Genomic DNA, 10612 nt, shown 5'->3' on the forward strand with positions numbered 1-10612 from the left:
ATTTTTATTGCTAAATCAAGGCCAGGATGTTTACATTGAGACATCGCTCCTTGCAGTAGCTCTCTTTCTGCACTTACCCTGATGGCTCAAGTTTCAGCCCATTGTTTACTGTCTGGGATCTCTCACCAACTTAAAACTACATGCATGGGCCATTGTGACACTACTAGCCTAAGAAAAACTACGTGACTTATCTTATGTTGTGAGAAAGGATAGGCCCTGAAAAAACGTAACCTTTAATTGTCCAGAGTTTTGACTGTAGAGAGCAACAACCATGTGGAGAGAGACAGCTGTGTAGAGCTGGGTGAAAGAGCTGCTGCCATGAAGGAACAGCTACATGAAAGAACTGCAGAAAGAGCTGGGTGGTGAGTGAGTGTGTATGTGTGTGTGTTTGTCTGTTGTGTCTGTAATTTCATATGCATGAAGGTAGATGTACACATACAATTATGTATGTGTATTCTTATGTAGACAAAAGAACATACCAGATATCATTGTTTAGTTACCACCCACCTCTTTTTTTAGACAGTCTATTTCACTGACCCATCATTAATTGCCAAGTGAGTAAAAGAAATTTGGTTGACTCTACTTGCCAAGTACTGAGGTTATGAGAAGTCACTACCATTCAATTTTTTTATTAACATGGATCTAGGAATTGAATTAGGTCTTCATGTTTATAAGGAAAGAATTTTAAGGAGTTACATATCTACCAAGCCCTGTAATCCCCATTTGTTCCGCTGTTGGTTTGATGTACATTTTTGCTTTTGTTTTTCCAACTATACTAGAATAAAATTATGATTTTCATAGTATTATGTTCTCAACTTCCTATTTGGGTCACTAGTTTTAACTTGTTTATTATGTTTCTTTGTTAATTTAATCATATTAAGACCACCTGCATATTAGAAAGGTCAGTGACAGCACCCAGAAAAAGGCTCAGAAGTTAAGAGCTCTTGCAGTTCCAGAAGAAGACTTTAGATCAGTTCCCAGTACCAGTGTTTGGAAACTCACAACTGCCTGCATCTCTGGTTGCAAGGGACAACTTCTCCCTTCCAGCCCTTCCAAACACCTGCACTCATGTGTACATACCCACACACAAACACACATTTGCACATAATTAAAGAAAATGAAAATACATTTGAACAGAAAGAATCAAAGAATCAAATGAAGCATCAGAACTGACAGGCTATTCCTGGTAAATATTTTGCCTTCAGTGAATGTTGGGTTTAAGTTAAAAACCAAAGCAAAGTACAAAGTGTTAACCAGAAGTTAATGATATTACTGTGGAAGCAGTGCATGGTTTAAAACTCCAGCCTTTATATTAGAACACTGGGATTTGATTCCAGATTTGACATGTAATGACTACAAACTGACAATGAATTTTGTTCCCTTGACAGTTGCTAATATTTTCTATCTATAACTGACTCTTATTCTAAAAAATACCCTAGGTTGGAAAGAAAATAATAGGTCTCCCAATATACAAGTTAACTTTTCCCCGAGACAAAAAGAATATCTTTACCCTTTCTTCCTCCACCTAGAGTAACAAACTAAAACTTTTGGTGAACAGCTCTTGGGAAGATGGTAGGATCCTATGGCAGAAGCCATGCACTTTGGTAGCAGGACATAAGAGATATCAAGCTGGACCAGGGATGGAAGAGTTTGTATCAGTGGATAATATATTATCTGCTAGGGGAAAATGGTCATTAAAAGTCTTCTTTGCTGTGGACTGTGTAGGCTACAGACCAGCTAGGAGATATTTGCCATTGATACCATAGTGACATGTCAGTAATGAGCATAATGAATGGGTTTCTGTTAAAATTTGAAACTTGCAGATACTGTCAAAAGCATCCTGTAGGGGAGGTCATGAGCCTGCTTTTGCTTTGCTAAATGAACATGACATTGTTAGAGAGACAATAAAGGCACATTTCCTTTTGGTATCTTAGGTGTAACTGGAGGCATAAACATTCCAGTAGGGCTGGTCATGAAGGTTAGATATCACTAGGGATGCTAGAACATCTTAAGCTAAAAAGATATGAGGGATAATTAGTACATTAATGAGATAATATGTCCTTCCTTGCCAAAATACCTACCCCTACCACAGTCCTTGGTAGCATGGCAATGCTGCAGTGCATGTTTGTCTGATTTTCTGACTCATTCAGAAAAAATGGAAACTTTCCCATGTTTTATGTCATTTACCTAAGTAGGCTTTCCCCAGTGCGTTTGGCCTTTGTTTTTTTTCTCTATCCCAGCCCCAACTTTCTTTGTGGCTGCTTTTCAGCTGTGGGACTAACTTCCATATCAACTTAACTCAAAAGACATGACATTTTCTCCTGTCCATTTTCCTCTTGCAGTAACTACCAGGATTTACAGTCTGCTTGCCCTGAGATTTTGCTTTCAAACGAAAATGGGTATATTCACAGTCTTTTATTTGAGTTCATTCTTTAATTATTGTATTGAGAAAACTAAGAAACCCAAGAAAGGACTGGATGTCATCAGTATGGGATGGTGACCCAGACGAGACTCCCCAAAATTTCTAATAACTGTATGTCCATTAAGTTGATATCTAAATTTATGCTGATGTCAATAGACCAGTACTGCTTTCAGCATTAGTTGGAAGTCCTTTTTTTGTTTCAGTGGGCAGCAATATCTGCACAGATTCATAAACATTCAAAAAGATAAGAATAAAGATTTACAAAAGCTCAGTCATAACTGAAACATTTATATCTCACCTGCCACAACTCAAGGATTACCATGGAAAAAATGGGATCAAAAGTGAAGGGCAGGGAACGAGGTAAAGTGTCACACTTTTCTACTATTACTTTCATAGCAGTTGTGATTATTCATAAGAATTATGCAAGACTGTGTGTTTCAGTAGCTGGTTGTGCTTCAGAGAAAGGCCAACTTGCTCCCAGTCTAGGATAACACATGGGTCAGAAAATGGGAGGGAGGAAGTAGGGGAGAAAAATGACAGGGAGAGAGTTTATGAGAGCCCTAGAACTCCTTGAGTATCTATAGTCAATGGTCATCACAAGCAAACAAAGAAATTTTTTTCCATGGCTTATTTATTATTATTATTATTATTATTATTATTATTATTATTTTACAACACCATTCAGTTCAACATAATAGCCACAGATTCCCCTGTTCTCCCCCTCTCGCCTCCCCTCCCCCCAGCCCACCCCCCATTCCCACCTCCTCCAGATCAAGGTCTCCCCCGAGGACCGGGGTCGACCTGGTAGACTCAGTCCAGGCAGGTCCATTCCCCCCCTCCCAGACCGAGCCAAGTGTCCCTGCATAAGTCCCAGGATTCAAACAGCCAACTCATGCAACGAGCCCAGGACCCGGCACCAATGCACAGCTGCCTCCCAAACAGATCAAGCCAAATGACTGTCTCACCCATTCAGGGGGCCTGATCCAGTTGGGGGCCCCTCAGCCTTTGGTTCATAGATCCTGTGCTTCCATTCATTTGGTTATTTGTCCCGGTGCTTTATCCAACCTTGGCTTCAACAATTCTCGCTCATATAAACCCTCTTCTTTCTCACTAATTAGACTCCCAGTGCTCCACCAGGGGCCCAGCCGTGGATGTCTGCATTCAGATTCCTCAGTCCTTGGATGGGGTTTATGGCACAACTATCAGGGTGTCTGGCCAGCCCATCACCAGAGTAGGTCAGTTCCTGCTGTCTCTCGACCATTGCCAGCAGTCTTTTGCGGGGGTATCTTTGTGGATCTTCGTGGGCCTCCCTAGCTCTCTGCTTCCTCTCCTTCTCACCTTCTCATGTGGTCTTCATTTACCATGGTTTCCTATTCCTTGTTCTCCCTCTCTTTTCTTGATCCAGCTAGGATCTCCCACTCTCTTTCCCTCGACCCTCGCCCTTCATTGTTCCCACTCATGACCAGGCTGTTCATGTAGATCTCGTCCATTTCTCCGTGTCTTTTGCAAACAAAGAAATTTTATTCAGTGTCAGGGCCATTGGTAATTGGACCATGCTAGATTAAGTCATATTTCACCTAGATTGAGTCCAGTAAGCAGCCATAATAATGTTCATCAGATCAATCAATCAATCAATCAATCAATAATGTAGAAAGACAATGTGGGCAAAAGGAAGTTAGCTGGAATAGGAAGACAAGAGAGAATATTAGAGTCTAGATAAAAAATATTACAAACTTCTACAGGTTCTTAAAAGGTTAAATAGCTTTATATACTTCATATATCAAGAACAGTATTTTTTCAATATAGTAAATTACATAACCCTATGTCTATATGGTATGTATGCCTATGTGTATCATATAAAAAGTATGCACCTGTTTTTGTATACAATATGAGAAAAAAAATAGGTGTGTGTGTTTGTGTAAGACAAAAGTCAATTGAATATGTGTCATCTCTTATGAATATATTTTATCTTTTAAATAAGTGTATCTACCAGTTAGAGCACTGTGTATAAGATACAAACACATATATATTAAGTATCAAAGATTCATCTGAACAGCTGGATAAATTAGAAGATAACCATCTTTCTTTCTGAAGCATAGTGATTATTTATATTGGGCAGTTCACTAAGTAACTACTTTCTTGTGGGTAAAAGAGAGGACATGAGATCCTTGTGGTCACAGATAAGCACCAGTGAAAACCAGGAAAGTTAACACATAGAGTTGTCTCTTCAAAAGAAAAAAATGTATAACCTGTTTTCTGCCCAGAAAGCCAAGAGAAGATCTGGTTAATAGGCTGTTGACTTCAGTGATATTTACATGGCCAGGTAACATCTGGCTCACCAAGCCTCTTACATTTATTTCAAATATTTCCAGACTCCAGACATTTACCTTGAGCATTGTTTTTCAGTCAACGTAGAATCCATCCTCGTGGGAGATGTTATATGTACTTTACAAATGGGAATGGAAGTAGTTAATAGTCTTGTTACCTTTGCATAATCTGAATGACCTAAACCATGTCATATCTTCCTGGGACCCTAAAAAATGTTACATGTTGTCAATCTATAGCATCTGAAGAGGTCATATATGCTTTGCAAAGAGTTATGATGTAGTTCTGCCAAAAGCTTTATTGTGCACATGGGATTGAGTTAATTGCCATCTGGAAACTATTTTCCAAATTGTGATGTACTTAAACATGCCTAAAATACCCTGCCCCGTGTCAGACTCATGAAGTTTGAAACAACACCTGGTACTGAGTTATGCTGAGCTGGACTTCCTTCTTGCCTCATACTGAACAACACTCTGCAGGCTGTGGTGGTCACAAAGACCTGCACAAGTAATGAACAAATTAAATAAAACATCACCAATAATATTGATAATTAAATGATCAAGAAATTTATTCTAGGTATAATACATGTAAAAATGGAGAAAATAACTTTAGATATGTAAAAATTTCTTCTAATGAAAATAACAAATAGCTGGGCAGTGGTGGCACATGCCTTTAATCCCAACACTTGGAAGGCAGAGCCGGGCAGATCTCTGTGAGTTCAAGGCCAGCCTGGTCTACTGAGCGAGATCCAGGAAAGGCACAAAGCTACACAGAGAAACCCTGTCTCAGAAAAAAAAATAGCAAATATATTTGCTTCACATATCTGGCTGATATTATTCTATATTATCACTCTTAACTTCTTTTCTTATTGATGCTTATAACATTTTTCTTATATAATATTAATTTGACATATGTAATGAAGTTATAAGATCTTTTATTTATTATAATCATTTCAATCACGATTTGAATTTTCACATATCAGCAGTGACAGAGGGAAAGACATTCCCTGTAAACAGGGAAGATTCTAAAATGCAAATTCTTAACATCTAAAAGAGAACACAATTAATTTTAATAAGTTCTGGCACTGCAATAGGCAGAAACACCAGCCACGTGGTGTGCAGCTATGGGATGGAAAGGTCATCGCTAAACATGATTCTCATTTACCCTTTTAGTCCCAGTGTCACACTCTTGCTCTGGCAACACTGGCTCCTCAGATCGCTCCAGCATTTTGTGCTGAGCTACCTTGCTAATTTAAAAGCCTTAGTGATTATGCTCTGTTATGATATTAATGGAAAGGTCAATGAATTCATAAAAATACTTTTTCCCATTTATCTGACATGTTGAACCTTTTCTTCTTTTACAGTTTTCAACACAAAACTGATCATCTGGGTCATTTTGCATAATAGATGAATATAAGTTGTCACCTTTTGTGATAATATCACTTTTCTCTGCCATGCACTCTAACTAGAGTGAGAATGTCTGGGCTGGTTGATATGGTACACGCTCTTGGTTTAAATAACAACAAGTGCTGTAATAGGGAAGAAAAAAGAAAGAAAGTCATTCTAATAAGACAAGCTACAACTTAGAGGATGAAAAGGTTAAAAATTACCTTCAAAATCTCACATTAAGTGCTGAAATAGTGACTGCAAATGTTCTTCCACGTTTCCTTTAAAACCTGTTTTACATTGAAATTGTTTACATGTGATTTTCAAAGGATGGAAGGCAGTGAAAGTTTAGGATATTTGGGATAAAGGAGTAAGGGATGACAGCAGTATGAGATAAAATGAGTCACAATTATATATGTGATCCTATTTCTGGCACATATCTAATTCTCTAAGACATGGTAATGCTTTTACTTCTTCAGACATCACATCCAGATTGTAAGAAAGATCTCAAGATTTTCTTAATTACGTGACAGAAGGGCATTTCACTTGGAGTCAGGTTAAACTTTCCCAAAGAGACTGCATAAAAGAAGTGGAGCCCTTCTACTGTTTTCTCAACATGACAATAAATTGAAGAAAGATATTGGTATAAACATCTTATGATATGAGGATCAGTACTATTTACAGCTCAGAGTATATTGGCAAAACCAATTAGGAGACTTTGATTACAGGCTCCCGATTTCACTTTGCTCAGACCCAAGAGTTAATTAGCTTTTATTCCAGCAAAGTTCAAAACCATCTGAGGATGAGTCCTGGCATAATGCTTTGAGAGCCAATTTCTATAGGGTCTAAGACCCATAAATACATTTTCATCATGTAATCAGCAAATAAGGATGTGATATAACTTACCAAATTCAAATTGTGAAACTTCACAGCTCTGAATGCATTCAGTCATCAGGTTTCCTTGCTGATTTCATTCTGCTATTTGAATGCTCTGAAACCACTCAAGCAGGTTGGTGGTGCCATCAAGTGCCCAAAAGAATCAAATGAAAAATTCCCCTGATTATAAAAGTAGCAGTAATAAATTCACAGTAAATTATGCATGCATGCCCACAAACCCAGTAAATACACCATATAATAATTGACACATAAACCCCACATCACATACATACTGTATAGTATATACCATGCCTTATATTAAACACATATCCACTCTACACATAATGCATATAATATATCATGAATAAATAGAGCCCATATCACACTTACAGATCACACACACGCACAAGCCCCATACATGACAGACATGTATACACATACCTGGAAACCTGGAAAGAGCATTTAGTAACAAGGAGTATGGAAATTTCTAAGATGGGAATTAAAAATAGCTACATTTAAAAGCATATGAACAAAATTAATTTTAATGCTATAGAAAATTAGAAAAATCAATATTGAAAATTATATTCATTTTGTGTCTTTTTTTCACAATGTATAGAAGTTTATTTAAAAATATCAAGGAGATGCAATTTTTACTTTAAGCCTTAAATGTGTAAAGAATTAGAACACAGACGCTCACGTCTTCAAATATTAATTATTCTCCCTTCCTCAGGATGTGGTCACTGGTAAGATTCCCATATTCCAGTGTGTGTTCCCACACCCATGTACATACAGGCTGTATTAACTGGACTTAGTGAATTATTAAAATAAACAAAAAGGTATGAAGTTGGGAGGGAGAATGCTTAGAAGTGGATATGTGGGAGTTAGAAGGCAGAAAGGGGGTCAGTATGATCATATGTCACTGACACATTGACAGTATGAAATCGAGAAAAAATTTAAAAGCATGTCCTGTGGTGGTATTGTATTCCCCAAAATATTGTGCACCCTAATAAACTTATCTGGGGTCAGAGAACAGAACAGCCACTAGATACAAGGCTAGAAAATGGTGGCACTCACACCTTTAATCCTAGCACTACAGAGGTAGAAATCCCTCTGGATCTCTGTGAGTTCAAGGCCACATTGGAAACAGCCAGGCATGGTGACACATGCTTTTAAACCCAGGGAGTGATAGTAGAAGGCAGAAAGATATATAAGTCATAAGGACCAGAAACTAGAAGCATTTGGCCAGTTAAGCTTTCAGGCTTCTAGCAGCAGTTCAGCTGAGACCCATTCTGGATGAGATCTCAGAGGCCTCCAGTCTGAGGAAACAGGACCAGCTGAGGATCCGGCAAGGTGAGGTAGCTGTGGCTTGTTCTGGTTCTCTGATCTTCCAGTTCACCCCAATACCTGGCTCAGGTTTGATTCTATTAATAAGAACTTTTAAGATTCATGCTACAATGTCATATGGCGAACCCTACTCATCTGAGTTAGTATGAGTTACCTCTACTTAAATTTCTTTCATAAACATATCAGCCTGTCAAGATGGCTCAGTGGGTGAAAACATTTGCCTCAAGCCTGACAGCCTGTGTTTGATTTCTAGGACACGGACACAAGCACAGTGGAAGGAGAGAACTGATTACCACAAATTGTCCTCTGACTTCTGTGTGCTTGCTATGGTACCCACACATGCGCGCGCACACACACACACACACACACACACACACACACACACACACTAAATAAATGTGTGAACATGTGGTCAGGTGAAATGTTTTAAAAAATGTAGAAAACAAAATTAAATTCAGAAATAATGGCCCATGCCTGTAACATACTTCCGAACCTAAAGTGGAAGGATTGCCCTGTGTTAGAAGCCTGCATTACTACAGAGCACATCCCAGGCCCATCTGGGCTACAGTGTGAGATGCTGTCTAAACAGTAAATGAAATTGTTTCCAAAGGTAAAAAGCCTGTGAAGTGAACCAGTCTTTTCACTTGATTGATTTAAATAAGGTGGTCTTTCACATCACTTTTCTGTCTTCTAGTAAAACTAATGATCAACACTTCCCTGGAAATGAAGCAAAAGAGAAAACAAGACGCTGTGCCGGTGGTGTGGCTCTATGATCCCAGCTGCCCAGGAAGCTGAAGCAGGATGGTTTCAAATTCAAGGCCTGTCTGGACTTCAGAGTGAGTTCAAGGTCAGCTTTGGCAACTAAGTGAGAATGTCTCAAAACAAAATAAATAGAGGTTCTAGAATTCCTTTCTTCATCAATTATGAAACTTGGATAGGTTATAGTTTTTAAAACAATAATAATTTTTTAAAAGGGTCAAGGAGGCTTATACCTATAACAATGCAGGATGCCATGGTCTTAAAACATGTAGAATTTTTATTTCTCATACTCCAAGGTCATTTTGGAAATTAATAACTTATTTTTTATTTATTTAATTTTATAGTACTGGGATTAAACCTAGGGCTCCATATTCTACCACTGAATTATAATATGTCTTAATATCTTGTTAGAAATTTCCTAGAAAAAAACATTAATTAAAAATTAACTTTGATCAATACAATATTTCCCCATAAAGCTTATTGCATAAATTCAAAAGTTAAGCTACAAATTGCCTGGCAGTATCTGTAATACGTATAATTGAAACAAACATAAAACTAAATAAACATGTAAAAAAAAACTATTAAGAGAGTAAAGAGAATGATATCTATAATCCAGAATGGAACACCACTTAATATAAGTCTGGAAGAAGAAGGAAGTGTGTGTGAGAGAAGCTACCAAGGCACATACAGAGGTACGCTCACTGAATAATTTTGGTTGAATCATTTTCTAAATAATGTGTGTGTGTGTGTGTGTGTGTGTGTGTGTGTGTGTGTACTTATACTGTATTTTTTATGACTATTTAATCTACTGCTATTTACCATTAGAGAAAATTTGAAAATTTGGGCACACTCTACAGGAAAAGGTTATAAAACTAAAACAACTCAATTTTCAGAATAGCATCCTACATATAATTTATCACACCAGTAAGTATTAGTCAATATAATATGAAACAGAATTTGACATGTTTCATGTTTACAACACTGTGGGGAAATGTGAAAATAGGACCATATTACATTCATATAAATTGCCAAGTGCATCAAAATGAGAGAATATGCTTTTAAGGAATCCAAACATATGGTAAGATGCTGATGGACATCAGAGCATGATGTCATGTGAAGATTAGCAATGTGAGGCTTTCTGAGAGCTGCAAAAGTAGAAAGATAATAAAAGCTGATATTAAAAAGAAATTTGTCTTGCCTTTATTTGAGTATATCTGATGTCTTTTGCTATCTAATGGGTGACATTATAATTTTAAGATATTTTGTATTTACTTAAAATAATGTTAAAGCACATTGTATAATATGGTCTTGTAGTGCAAGTCAGATGCCAACCATGTTCCTTAGATGTGTGAAACAGGATTGTGGTGCATTGCTTAATTAAGATCTGTGTATTTTTAACTGTGCCTTGCCTTTCCTCTTTGCCCAAATCTTGTACAACAGCACATGCATGTGTACATACAGACACACACACACACACACACACACACACACACACACACAC

This window comes from Peromyscus maniculatus, chromosome 9, assembly GCF_049852395.1.
Source record: "Peromyscus maniculatus bairdii isolate BWxNUB_F1_BW_parent chromosome 9, HU_Pman_BW_mat_3.1, whole genome shotgun sequence".
NCBI classification, from domain to species: Eukaryota; Metazoa; Chordata; class Mammalia; order Rodentia; family Cricetidae; genus Peromyscus; species Peromyscus maniculatus.